General features: G+C 35.8%; 2 long non-coding RNA genes across 2 annotated transcripts; one reads left to right on the top strand and one right to left on the bottom strand.

Annotated features, from left to right (window-relative positions):
• Window positions 1–3043: 3043 nt before the first annotated feature.
• LOC107079358 (uncharacterized) lies at window positions 3044–8854 on the top strand. The gene is made up of 3 exons (XR_001480314.2): window positions 3044–3139; window positions 6985–7062; window positions 7931–8854. It is a non-coding gene; the product is annotated as an uncharacterized lncRNA (long non-coding RNA).
• LOC138223888 (uncharacterized) lies at window positions 6543–11967 on the bottom strand. The gene is made up of 3 exons (XR_011182287.1): window positions 11804–11967; window positions 9902–9960; window positions 6543–7363 (listed from the first exon to the last, which is right to left on the bottom strand). It is a non-coding gene; the product is annotated as an uncharacterized lncRNA (long non-coding RNA).
• Between the last annotated feature and the right edge of the window lie 703 nt (window positions 11968–12670).

Below are 12670 nucleotides of genomic sequence, written 5' to 3'. Positions count from 1 at the left end.
TTTTGCTACTGCTTGATTGCATTTTGGCAGTCAATTCAATGCAGATTACAAAACTACAGTATAAATCTATAAGTTAAACTTGCTTTGAATAAAGAGCAGCCCTGTGGTCTGGTCTATCACTATGATGTCTGGCTTGTGTTGAGGTGAAATTGTTTGTTGTATTTCCACATGACATGGGTTCATACTAAACCCATGCTTAAGTAGGCCTTTGATCTAAATTTGTTCTGAAAATTGTAGATGTGAAGCTGCTTAGTCGATGTATAAAAATGAACGTGGGAAATGCGTGGATTAGCTTGAGATCTCCTTTATGGAAATCTGACAAATAGTTTGGGTATTGATCTTCCAGTGGACGCCTTCAAGGGTCACTCTGAAAAAATAAATGTTCACTATGTTTAAGTGAGAACAGGAAGTTTTTCGAATTCCTACTAAATGAAAAAGATCCGCTACAAAACTCAGCTAAAACTGAAACGGAGGCAAATACATGTTTTCTCAATTATGAAAATAAAATCACAAAAGAAATAAAAGTCCAAATTTCCCCTGTGTGTTGTTGTAACAGACTCATTTACCCTTGCATGACATGCCATTTCAACACACTTGTTTATAAGTTTGATTTTGACACTAACAGTCTAAAGAAAGTAATTCATACCTCACTGGAAAAGCAGAGCCACACTGATGGCTCAGAGTGCTGGAAAAAAAGGAAGGCCAAATGAATTAGACAGTCATGTATTCAAACACTGGCACTCACTGGCCAAAATAATAAATACAATTGCTTGACTGACACTGTACAGTTATTAAGGGGTTAAGAAGTCAAAAGATAACAAGAGCAAATTGAATGACTAACTGGAAGTGTCTCAGAGTTTTGAATAAAATATAAGTACTGTCTGAATCATTTCTGGATAATAAGTCTAAGGCTTCCTGGAATTTTATGAGTTTGTTACCTGGCTAGTCTACTGGGAAAACATATCCTTTACATTTGATGCCTGAAGCAATGTCACCCTCTAACAGGGCAAGGCTGTAAATCCTGTTTCAAACACGCTGTCACAATTGACAGGAAGGAAACCTGCACCTTAACAGATCAGCACCCAGCTCAGCTGACTGCAAAATGAACTCTTGTGTTCTTTGCTCATGAAAGTCTTTCCTTGGCCGAAACCGAGGATTTTGTTATATATATATTTTTTTTTTCATTCAACGGCAAAAGTGAAAATCGTTAAGCAAGATATGAACATGAGTGCAAAGATACTGGCATTCTGTTTTGCTTTTGATTGTGGTAACATGGTCAAATTAATTAGTGAGGAGTAATGGTTAACTGTTTTAATTACAACTGGTTTCTGACACTTCACAGTGCATAATTATCATTGTAGTATGCATTTGGAAAATAATAATATAGTTGTCTGCTACAACAACAAATGAGATTATTATTAATATCTTTATTGGTTATTCTTTCATGCACTGGTACAAAAGTGAAAAATGGAACAATATAATTTACTATATCATGAAAAACCTATCAGCTATGCCCTGGAGAAATTATTCTCATTTAACACTGTCCTAGTGCTTTTGCCTATGATATGCAGTACCATGTTACACAAGAGAAACTTCCTGTAGTTTGCAAAATTACCAGTGTAAAATAACACATTGATTTTGATATAAAACAATTCCTCTTGGGGAATTGGTGCCAGCCTATTGGAAGCTTCACCTTTTGAAAGACTGTAAACACATTATCTATATCAGTACTCTACCCAAACTGCGCAGAAAAACTGCAGAATGTTCATTCAATTTTATACATTCTACTCAAAATCTATTCTTACAGAATGTTAACAATAACAGCTTTTGTTTCCTTGCAGGGAATGTTTGCAGTGTAACACATATCTGTACTTGTACATTTGCCAGCCTCATAAATATCTATATCTGTAGAAGCACTTTACTTAACAGCAAGATATATTTATTTTTGGATATAATTATGCCGTTAGGACTTAAACATAAATGTGGTTAAATGATTTGTTAAAAGGCACATTATAAGCTACTGTGTCACTGTGACATAGGAGTTTTCTTTTGTTACAGTAAAGCTCCTAATGACTTGACTCTAAAAAGAATGCCATTGTTCTTTTTAACTTTTATTAGGGTATATCTGAGACAACCTCCGAAATGCACCCTAAACAATCCAAAGATCCTAAACAAATTTAAAAATGTTTATTTTAATGCAACATAACGTGATGTAAACAAAAACATATGTTTATTTAATATATAACGTCTGTTAGGGTATTTAAGCATGGCATTTGATATTAAATTGTATGCCTGCAACGTAGTTTCAGTCTGAATGTTTAAAAACGCTCATGTCTTCCTTTCTAAAACTTGGAAGTAAAAGTCAACTTATAAAAGATAAACTATTTTACTAACTTACTGAACTAATTCGTCTTTTACCTTTGGCTAGAATGTTTAAAAGCCATGTTGTTTCTTAAAAATACATTAAATGAATGGATACAATTTACTGAAAAAGCTAGATGCAAATAACCTTCTCATGTTTGTAACCTTTCTTACTTTCTTACTGTATATTCGTATGTAATGGCATCATTTCTAATGACAAAATTAGAGAAATTAACATTGTTGGGACCATACGATAAAATATAACCAATAAATAAATAAGGTCCATATTATACAAGTAGATATATTTGAAGAAAGCGGTATTGACTAAAATATAAACATTTTCAGACAATAAATTAATCTTAAATACAGTTAAATACAGTTAGATATTTGAGAAACAAATTGTTTTTGGATAAACAAATCAAATACATCGATATTTTATCAAATTGATCAACTAAATTTCTAAATTAGACGGATATACTGTATATTAAAAAGCATTGAGCCGATTTACTTTGAAGTTGTGTATTAAACTCTGTAACGTTCTTTTCTTCTGTGTATGAAATAATATACTGTTAATATTTTTTGGAATATAGACTATTGTATGTTAATCCCCTAACAGCAGTCGTTGCATTAAGGCATCACGGGGCTGACAGTGAGGAAAATAACCTCCTGATGAATGGGCTTAAGAACCCACATCGCGGAGACCAGGGGTTAAAACACCGCTCTTCTTACTCCGGTGGCCTGAAAAGTTCTGTGAAGTGAAGAAAGCCTTTAAAAGCAGGTATGGTGGTGTAAGAATCAGGAAAGAAATGATGTGTCTTTTCCAACATAAACCTACAAGTTCATCTTCTCGCCATGTTTATAAACGAGGACGAATCCGTGTGTATTGGGGCTCTTACGGATGTGCGAGCACTACCACAGATACTGACAACATTTTTCTCGCTGTTGTCATTCAACGGGTCAAGGGTTCGCGATTAATCAAAAATGTTTTTGTTGGGCTCGATATACATCTACGCTCTTCGGTTTACAGTGGGCTGAAGATGGCTTTGGTTGTTTATAACTACCAACCACAATGATACATTAGACATCCAAACGCAAGGATAGTGTGAACTAGTTAACCATTCCATTTGCATTACGGCTGTCCGCTGCGCTAGTTCGACCCAAGATAGACGTATTTTTTAAAACCTGCTGATTACGTTAGCCCACTTTGTTTGTAAATTGAACATTAATGCATTTCAGCAAAAGGGTTACATCTGTTACCATTTGAGTTACCGAGGGGGCGTGTCACCCGGGTTTTTTTTACACGCACTAGTAACTATAACCCGCAGAGATCTGCGTTGGAGGGCAAATATGTTAGACTTCATGTTCCACATTGATAGTGATACAACTAAAAGGACTTTAGGCTTTAATTAGTGATCGTGTAAACGGTAGCAGGATTGATTTCCATTTCCCATTTCTTTGCTTGTTTTCTACATTCGTCTTCTTGTGGTTAAATAGTGGGCTGTGGTCTAATAAAACTTATTTGGTTTTGTTAGAGATAATTAACTTGACAGCGTTTTATTCTATTATGTGCATCAGGCACATTCAGTTGTTCACATTTATTGAATTAAGAAAACAGAAACACGATATTGCTGGCAGTGATGTGATGGTTTCACCGAAAAAAACAGGAAGCTTTAGTGTTTTAAGTTAACCCAGCAATTACTGCGATACCTGTATGAGGTGATTCCTTCATGATTCAAAACGTTTGTTTTTAATCAAAGTTAATGATAAAAACGTGTTCTTAATATTAAATAATTAAGTGTAATTGAAATCCTGGCAAGGGGAGGTTATTGTAGTTTGAAATTATTACATTTTCTTTCAGTGCAGAGAGCCTAATGTGGCACACGGCAGTTTTTGACACTGAGTTGTCTTTTGAAAATGTGCAGTGAATGGCCAATAGTCTTTTGCACTCATTTGTCTTCGTTTTCCTAAATAAAGAAAATTTCCTAATTAAACACAACGTGTTAAAACTCCAACAACTTTTCACACCTAAAAAAAACAACTTGTTTACTGTTGTTACTGCATTTGTATAAGAAACGTATTTGAAAAGCAAAAGCAAATGTGAATGTTATAAGTAATATATGAGAAAGCTCAGCACTTAGACAAAGAGCTAGAGCATTCCCTCTTCTAGTTTTGGAGATGGATGCTGCTCAAACTGCTGGTTTACTAAACCAGTCTGTCAGAAATCCTGTAAAGTATCTTACCTGATCCCTTCTCCTTTATTTATGAGTAAGTCTTACATTTTCCTGATGCCTATCCTTCTTACAATTTGTTTTCTGTCACAATAATGACAAAAATATTAAACTCAAGGAGAAGGTTTTTCAGAGTATTATGTTCAGGGAAGATGTGGGCTTCAGAATTTGCTGCAACATTTCATAATTCATCCCGAGTAATCTAAGGTAATAGTGGAGCTCCAACTGAAGTGCTTCAAACTAAATGCATGATGTAAATCACGGGGAATGGCTTGAGGTGTATTGTACCTCAGAGAAGAAGCATTATCACATGATTTGTGTACCTCTGGCATTGGTGGTCTGCTTCTATTAGGCTATTAATCATGTCTAAATAACTGTTTATGGGTGCTCGACAGCTTCACCACTTGCAGAGCTGAGAGGTTTATTCCAGCCTACAGCTTTAAGTCCTCAGGCTTGAGCACTAAACCCAGAGTTGAGGCCAGGTAAGGCAACATGTGGCACCTCTTTCTGGTCTGTACCAGTTTCCTGATGATTTCATTAACTTTCAGTCAGTTCAATTTTTTTCACATTATTTATTACGTTGTTCACTTTTTATTTGCATTATTGCTGCCACTCTACTATGTATAATAATACTATAAAAGCCGTGAATTACAGTATTATCGAGATGAAGAAAAAAAGGAGACAGACAAAAACAGTCATTTCATTTTTTATGCAATAGAAATCCATACAGTCTCAGTGAAAATTAGCAGTGTGAGAAATACACTTTCTTATTTTTCTGATTTCTTCCTTTCATATAAACTCATTACGATTGTCTCCCTGCAGTACATGGAAATATCAGGTTTTGCCTTTCCCTGGAGTAATTCAGCAGCGAACTTGTGCAAATAAAGCTTTTCCTAGACACAGTGTGTCTTCCTGGATGAATTGTGTGAGATGCTTGCTCTGTCACTTTGTAGTATGTGCCAGGTTTGCTCTGTAATTAGCAATTAATGATATGAAACAGTAACTCAAAAGACTTTCATTTAATATCGGTTTTATTAAATATCAAAGTAACTGTCCAGATGTTCTCTGCTCTATAAAATATGCTATTTTTGCCTGCTAAGTGCTGTGTCTTGTGATTGGCAAGAGAAAGTTTAATTTAGTTGACGATCCTTTTTTTTACAGGAGTGCATTTCATGGTACAGGTTTTTACTCTCACGTTACTGTCTGTCAGAATTTCAACTTTCCTTTCAAAATCTGTTCATGACATGGCTCTGTTCCCAGTAGCCCAGATACTAACAGGAATGAAAAAAAAAATAAACACAAGGCCAATTGTGTTTTTTGCCAGCACCTCAGTAACCCCTCTTATCCCAAAGAAAAATACACCTTAAATATATAATACCTAAGGCATTCACTGAGGATCAGCCTGCTACAAATCTGTTTTTTGGTGAGAAATATGAGTAATAGCCTTTATATTTTAAAATCTTATATTCATATACAAATCTGTCTTTACTAAGCTATTATACAGCATGTAACAAAAATGACAGAAGAAGTCATTTAATGTTATCTTAAAATACTGGGCATGAAACTCTGCCATTTGACTGATACAAGTCTGTATACAGCTTAAGGAAGCTATATCTCAGTAACTTGGACATCTCTGGTGAAAGATGTTTCCTGAGTACATCTCCCAGTTTTCACTTTCTCATTTATTAAAAGTACACATGCGTGTATGAAGAAGCAAAGGCTCAGCCTCATCAAAGTTTCCGAAGTTATATGATGACACAGTTATCTTCACTGGTAGTATCCATGTGCTCATCATGAAGAAATCTGTTTGAATTAGTTGTTTGTTTCCTAAGGCAATAAAGCTAACAAATGCATTCTTATGATTTCATGGTCCCATGCATTGAGGGTTATAATGTAATCAACATACGAAACATAAACGTTTGTCATATTATAACATCAGATTTAATTCTGTGGATTAAAGTAGTTACATGAAAGTCTTACTTTCAAAAAATACATTATTAGATTGCTGTTCAACTATCACAATTCTTTATTTAAAGCTGTGATTTGATTCAATAACATATTTCAGAGCTTGGACTTGCAATCAACAGACCCAGTCTATGTACTGTAGGCATGACTGCAGACTAAATATCAAAGAACACTTTATTTAATGCACATGAATCAGAGAGAAGGGAGTGCCATTTTAGAGACAGACATGACTAAAATAATTGCAGACATACACAAAGCACTGCATAATGCATACACAATGCATGTATATGTATATAAACTGTATATAACTATGTGTAGCTTAACATTTAAATGAAAAATGAAGCCAGTTCAGGGTAACCTTGTGCCAAAGTAAACTGTTTTTAATGCTGAGAAAACAAAAGAAAGTAATCTGGCCTGCTTTCCCATGCAGGTTAATGCTGGAGCAGGGGCTTGGTGCCCAGTGTCACAGAGGGAGAGGGACTGCTGCCCCCCCTGCTCTCTAAGCCTGGTGAGTGATGCATTTCTACGGTTCATTTAGCCTCATCAAAATAATTTTTTTCCCCCCCAACTTTGATTGACAGCGGTGGTGCGCTGTGATTTGAGATGAATAATTTGTCAATGTCGGCACGACAAAGGCAACTGGGGGCTGCAAGCAGTGGGACTCGTGACTCAGGTTTCGTCCCTCCATCTACGGCCTGGACTCAGCGCTCTGGCAGAGCCGCAGTTTGCAGCGGAGGAGGGCTACTCCCGCAGTTCTCCGTGCTAGGCACACAAATAGAATGCCGCCGCAGCTGCCTGGCGCGGCCCATCTGAAAGAAGGAAAAAAACAAGAAATCTAGCCTGCGTCAGAATTAGTTATACACCAAGGCAAGAGGGTGCAGCCTAAACTGCAGTCCTGTGTAAAATGTAACAAGCCATTGTTACCCAGTGCAATGTTTTCCTCTTCTTTTTAGATTTTTTAACACCATGAATGTTTTTCCCTTTGCAGTTTGGGGTGGAATTCCTATTTGTATTAATGAAAGCTCGCTTAATTCCTACGTCGATCCAAGATTTTATCTGTAGTGTTGGTTCTGTCACTGTTACTCAATAAGCAATTGATTGTGCTATTCTAAATAACTTAGACGCAGTGTGGTGGGGCTGTACAGTGATGCCTTCTTCTAGTAAATTAACTCCCAGACTTTTTAATTGTGACTTAAATGGTGCTTTACATACAGTTGGACACTTCAGCTTTTGCACACCATCTTTTACATTTCTGAACAGCATCCTTGGAAATGATTAAAATGAGGAATGAGTGCAATTGTTTTCAGCAGTGAAATTAGAGGAAGAAGAGGAGATACAGATTACACTTTCTACACAGGATTCATGTGTCATTTCAGAGACTGTGGCCCTGTAGTCAGCAACAGTTCAGCATGAGGAAGAGGCAGCGAGGTCAACAGTGAACGAAAACGCCAGCAATTGCAGCAGAAATACAGTATCACAGTATCAGGAGGATATGTATTCAATAAACATCATCTTTAGTATAGCTTCATATTTGTTTTCCTTGGGTCGCTGCAGTTTCCCGCTAAGCCTTCCTGGAAGTCTCTTTCCCTACCCTTCACACGCTTGCGGCATCCCTCCGTTCTCCTCCTCTTCCTCCACTTCCTTGCTCCGAGCGCCAGTTTTGTCTGTCTTCCGATTTGTGTCACTTCCAGTGACTGCGCTTAGCCGTTTTTCGTTTCCTTAGAATCTTTTCCCATTTTCTCTTATCACAAAAAATAACAATATGTTTATGTTTTGGAAAGGTAGCAGTTTCTCTTTACCTAGCCTTTGTTTTTCTTTATAAGCAAGTGAAACTCGGAGTGTTTATAAAAGTCCTTTAATTAACAGATTATACAAAGTGATGTTTCTGTCGTGAATGATGCCCACTTAGATTATGATTTTGACATGACAGCTCACCAGAGGACATTTTCAGTATCTGCATAGTCCTTATCATAACGTGTTTGCCACAGACATTTTATAGTGTATCTTTTGGTAGTTAATTCCTTTGATTTTGCAGGATTTTAAAATGCAAAAGAAAAGGGGCAATATGTTATACCATGTAACACCTTCTAAACTTTAACCTTCCTTAAAACTTTGACATTTATTGTGTCTGTATAATTGTGGCAGGCAGAATTATGCATTCAATGATGTAAATTGAATCCACAAAATATTTAGCTAAGTTCTGATCTCTGTTTGAAAAATAAACAGTGCTGTACTTGGATGTTCATATAAATCCTTTACACTAATAAACTCTCCATAAATAAAATTAAAATAAATTTGTTAAATATAGTGATACACTGGTTCAGAATTATAACATCTGATTAAAAATAAATAATAAAAAAAGGTTTTTGGAATTTTCCTATCTGGTTGAATTTTTTTTTTCATAGAGAATTCCTTGCAGTTTTGACAGACACCCTGTTATTTGAGTTATGTTCATGTTACAATTGATCTTTTTCTATAATATTAGTGTTAGTTTATGCTGGATGTGTAACAGAAATAAAAAAAAAACTTACAGTACTACTACTAAAATAATATTAATGATAATAGTTGATACATAAGCATGGGAAATGCATGATATAATTAAAATATGATAATCATGGATCTTGAAATTTAACTGTATTGGTAGATTTTCCAAGACATGGCAGGTTTTATTTTTTAGTGGTAAACGCCTTGATTTTTTTTTAACATCACATTTCTTTCCAGAAGGTTTTCTGTTTTTTTCACTGATAAACCATCGCTGAAAACATAGGACGTGCAAGCTTGATTTTTTTTCAGGTCAAAGAAAATAGTTCCTTGTAAAAATCCAGGAGCCTATAAAATTTGTCATCTTTTACTTAAAACAGTGTGCGCACTGTTTTTATCTTCAAATGTACGCCTAGTAGGGAACTGTGGTTCCAGGACATGTACAAAAGATGGCTTATGCAGCATAATTCACAGGCCTTTTAAACGCAGCAAAGGTAGACAAGCTTCTGGAAGGACCCTATCTTTGCATGAAGTGATCAAATCCAGATGTGGAGAAGCCTGTGACCTTCCTGACCAGGGCTTAGCTGTAGATTGAATGGCATACAGACCATCAGTAGTGGGGTGAAGGCATGTTATGGCGATGGGGTGTAAATGTATATACAGTCCACAGGATATGACTGACACTGCACAAACATCTGTTTCAGTGATAAATCTGACATTTTACTTTACAGAGAATATTGGGGCCAGGAAAAGATTCAGCAAGGGGCAGAAAATAAACATCGCCAGTCTGATTTTGCTTAGAAAGTGTGTCTGTCAGGACGAATGCGCAGCAGTCTTGTTTTTTCAAAACAACTCAAGACACTCACCAAGGTATTTCATTTTCTTTCTTCATCACATTGTCTTTTTTTCCCTTGAGACGGGAATCCTGTAGTGTAAAATCATTGCAGGTTTAACCAAAGAATTAAAACTGTGATATTCTGAAATTTTATGATGCTGCAAAATTCAGAAACGGCAACAAGAACAATATACATTTTTCTCTTTAGGAATGCAGTGAAACCAAGTCACAGTGACCCAGTGCTCTGAGAATTTAAGGTGCTTTGGGAGAAGAGAAACAAACAAGAATCCTGAACAAAAAAGCCCAGCGAGTCTAGAATTGGTAGAGCTTTTCTTCCTTGTGCGTCGAGCTATCGGGTTTCATTTAAAGCCCATCAGCTGAGCGGAGTATTAGTCAGGTTTGATCAATGGCAGGAAACTAGAGGATCAAATGTTAATAAATCAGAAATAGATACCCCAGCTAGGCAGAAACGTGTCACTAAGCCGAGAATCAGGGCACATTCTTTGACAGGGTATTTTTATTATTTGTCTGAAAAGAGACACAAAAACCTCCCGGAACATATCATTTAATTGGTGTGCAGAGAGATTTATATTTTACATGAATTTGCTGTTAGTATTAGCCATAATAAACTGTGAATCTCCATTTATTAAAAATTGAAGGAATTTTGAAAGCTAGATTTATTATTCAAGTTTTATACAACCAGTGCACTTCATTGCAAACAATAATCAACAAAATGAAGGATGTCTGAAAGTCCCCAAAAAGACTTATTTATACTAATGTGGAGTTATTTATTCTTTATGGTTGTTTTTGTAAGATTAATACTGCTGGCCTTCGGGCAATAGCAGTGGTTAATTAATATGCAAGATTGTTATTCTCTCAACTGTTATGCAAATTTAATAGTTCATATACTCAGTCCCTGAAGACAAAGTGTATCAGGTCATGACAGGCAGAAGAGATTCTGAATGCTGTTCATTTTCTCCAGACTTTAATTATATGTAATTCTATTGTTCTGTTCAGAATCACCGTAACAGCATCCACATTCACACAATTGGTCCATAGAATTCACCAGATCTTTCCGATTTGATTTGGGATTTTATGTCCGTTTAAATCATACAGGCACTTCAAAAAGGAATTGAGAAGAACTACATTTGATTTGTGTTTTTATTTTCATTTGGTGAAAAACCCAAATTAAATGGAAATGTTTACTTTTAGAAATATAAAGCACACCTTTTTGTTCTCTCTGTATTAATCAATTTAACATTATTACTATGTAAGGATAATTATATTACAGAAAGAAATATGTATTTGTCATGTGGCTCTGTACCTAAGAGGACATTGTAAGAAATAGACTTGTCCTGAATTCACAGGGCATACTCCTGTAGGCTTGTTATTATTGAAACACTCCTCATGTTTAATTTGATTTATTATTTAATGTAATCATGGTATCTTTTAATACTATTTCTGCTTTTGAAAGAGTAAGTAGAAGATGGGCTCGTAGAAAATCTGTTTAAGAATCTCACATTATTTGTATTTAATTCATTTCACATTTTATTAAATACGTCTATGTCTCCAAGAAGTTGTGTGGTAGTAATTGTCCTTCAAGTTGCCAACCTGAAAAAAAGCTGAAATACTGAATGAAGAATTGATCTGATCAGCTTTCTTCCCATATAAAAGATCTGTTACACTATAGAGATTGTGCATGGGCACAGATGTAGAAATGTCATCAGCATATCACTGATGGTCAGTGTTGAAAAGGTGTGGGCAATTTCTAACAAAAGACAACAACAAATTTTGACTTAAAACATAACATTTTGTTTTTTTTTTCAAAACACTGCCAGCGGGTCTTTGAAGTCATTACCCTGACCTGAAAATGATGCGGTATGACCCTTGGTTTCTCGATCGCAAAGATAATGAATGGACACAGAAGCCTTACCGTCTGTACCGTTTTACAGTAAGGGCTGCTGTTGAAGGAACGGTCCTCTCCACAGTGTGGTCCGTTCTCCAAGCGACTCCTTTAACTCTTTGCTTCTGTGAAAACACAGCCCTAAATTGAATTAGAAGTTTCTGCTCTACTGGCGGGACGGTACTTCCCCTTCATTCCTGCATTCTTATTCAACAATCTATCACCTAATTAGGACCAGTGAGGGATCATCTTCAGTGGATTAACCTTAACTAAGTTGTGTGCATTCAACATGTGCCCTTTTGATTAGCAAGAGCCAGAGCTACAGCCTGCGGTATACCCTGGCCAGTCCCTGTAATTCTACACACTTAATTAAGTTCAGATGAGAGGCAGCCAGGGTGCCTAAACAGAAGTTTTTGTATCATTGCACACTTTATATATTTCTGTTTGTATTTATAATTAGACTTATACTTTCTGTACCGAGTTGGCTTTTCAATTGCAATTGCTGTGTGGGTTTTGTATAACCTAGCAGCATGTTTCGGTTTCAGTTTAGCAAAATTAAGCAAAAAAGGAAGCAGATGGCATAACCATTGAAACACTTTCAGCTTTAAGACGATAAATATTTATTTTTAATTAGACATGAATATCGTTGAATGTCATTATAAATTTAACTGGGCGTTGTTGACAATTTTGGAATTCGTTTTCAAACACCAGGAGCCCCTGAGTCTTAACTGGAAAAAAAAAATATTTTTGTTTTTATATGTTACAGTTACAGATTTTTCAACAGTGGTTTTAATGTAGGGCAGTGCAGAACCTTAGCTATGTCAAAGCGTTATGCTTTTACTGCCTTATTGTAATTAATATAAATAATATTCATATAAAAAGAATCACAACTGAAGA

The sequence above is a fragment of the Lepisosteus oculatus genome, chromosome 17 (genome assembly GCF_040954835.1).
Source record: "Lepisosteus oculatus isolate fLepOcu1 chromosome 17, fLepOcu1.hap2, whole genome shotgun sequence".
NCBI classification, from domain to species: domain Eukaryota; kingdom Metazoa; phylum Chordata; class Actinopteri; order Semionotiformes; family Lepisosteidae; genus Lepisosteus; species Lepisosteus oculatus.
This window is presented reverse-complemented; position numbering and strand designations above follow the sequence as displayed.